Source organism: Etheostoma spectabile, chromosome 1 (genome assembly GCF_008692095.1).
Source record: "Etheostoma spectabile isolate EspeVRDwgs_2016 chromosome 1, UIUC_Espe_1.0, whole genome shotgun sequence".
NCBI classification, from domain to species: Eukaryota; Metazoa; Chordata; class Actinopteri; order Perciformes; family Percidae; genus Etheostoma; species Etheostoma spectabile.
Genome location: NC_045733.1, coordinates 30,594,853 through 30,596,428, shown reverse-complemented (window position 1 = coordinate 30,596,428; position 1,576 = coordinate 30,594,853). Strand labels below are relative to the sequence as shown.

At 41.6% G+C, this 1,576-nt stretch overlaps 1 protein-coding gene and 1 long non-coding RNA gene across 2 annotated transcripts in view; both read left to right on the top strand.

Annotated features, from left to right (window-relative positions):
• map1aa (microtubule-associated protein 1Aa) overlaps window positions 1–1,576 on the top strand; it is a 41,637-nt gene that overhangs the window by 8,647 nt on the left and 31,414 nt on the right. The window lies entirely within an intron of this gene.
• Window positions 1–1,576, top strand: part of LOC116687307 (uncharacterized) — a 19,193-nt gene that overhangs the window by 169 nt on the left and 17,448 nt on the right. Inside the window, exon 1 of the long non-coding RNA XR_004331509.1 lies at window positions 1–79. This exon is cut by the window's left edge and continues 169 nt beyond it. This is a non-coding gene — a long non-coding RNA (uncharacterized LOC116687307). The remainder of the gene's footprint in view (window positions 80–1,576) is intronic.

Sequence of the window (1,576 nt, the reverse complement as noted above, 5' to 3'; positions counted from 1 at the left end):
TGCTCCACAACGGATCAAGTCCAGACTTCCCGACCTCAAATGTTTAGGGCGGGGCTAAATTTGGCTGGCATCCAGGCTAGTTTGGGAATTTTCTCAGACTTAAAATTTCAGTGTGTTGCCAATCTAAATTGGTACATAGATCTTGAAATAGAAATAGATGAAGGTGCCTGATAAGCTCATCAGCAGAGAAACACAGAGACTGAAAAACGCTCCCATAAGTTGTTTGTTCAAGCAGCAATTACGACTCATCAATGTGTATAGTGGTGGCGCAATCTAGTGGCCTCTCGTAATTATTGTGAGAGCAAAGTGAGAAATAAGGTGAAATATGAGAGCAGCAGTTTTTGCGTAAAGAGGCAGGTTTGGGTAGGAGATGGGTCAAACAAACACAGGACTTTGTGTCCTGTTTGAAAGTATAAGTAAACAGCAAGTTTTTTTGTTTTTACCTTATGAAACAAACAGAGCCACATCTTTTTCTGCGTCACATCCAAAACCGGAAGTTGAGTAACCTAACAGATGATTTTAACCAAACTGTGAACTTTCCCGTTGTGAAAGTTTGTTTAGGTTTAGGCACAAAAACGACTTGGTTAAGTTTAGAAAAAGAGAGAGGTTTGGGTTAAAATAGATGTTACTTCCCTTTCGGTTCGCAGAACATGACGTAGTTTGGTTTGTTACGCAAAGTTAAAAAGACTACTCGCTGTTTACTTTCAAACAGGACACAAAGTCCTGTGTGTGTTTGACCCATCCAACACCACAATCTGCCATATTATTTCCTGATTTGCTCTAATCCTAATTATTACGGCCACGTAAATCGTAACTGCTGCTTGAAAACATGACCTCATGTTTTTTCGGATGAGGACAGTCTCCTACTTCCTTGGACGGACAATTAAAATCCTGATATTTTTTCATGTCAAATAAAAAACCCTCCGCAACAATTTTTTAGCTCCCTGAAGCCGCTCACAGATTCCCTGAGGAGCAGTATGGACGTACTCCTCAGTCTGTTGCGTTGTGATGAAATGGATACAGTATGACACACCGGTGAATCAGTGCATCCATCACTGTACGTCCATTAGTGTCTCAATCCTCAGTATCTACCCTGCACACAGCAGACCGGTTCCTGATTGACTGATGAGGCTCTGGGACAGTCTGGCAACATAAAAGATCACGTTTCATCCCAGGAGAGGAGGAGGAGGGTGGCAGTAATGGTCTCCACGAATGCAGCTGTTGCTCACACGGTGCAATTAACAAAGACTCAGTGGACCCACACTGCAGACTGATGGCTGATAAACAAAACCTGCTGGCATCAGAACGCCCTCAGCGGAGATGTAGTGGGCAGTAAAGCTCAGTGGCAATAACTCAATACCATTGTTTATTCACTGGAATACTATAATGAGACAACTACAGTCGAACACTTTCAATTTTCTTGAACAGCTGTATGTTATGTAATTCATTTCATGAGACATAATGACATTGGGAAAATATCTTAAAATTGTTATATTGATATCTACCATTCGGCCCAGCCCTAGTTTTTGACGGCAGTGTGTTAAACTAAAACGCTTTTGCAACTAGAACATTCCAC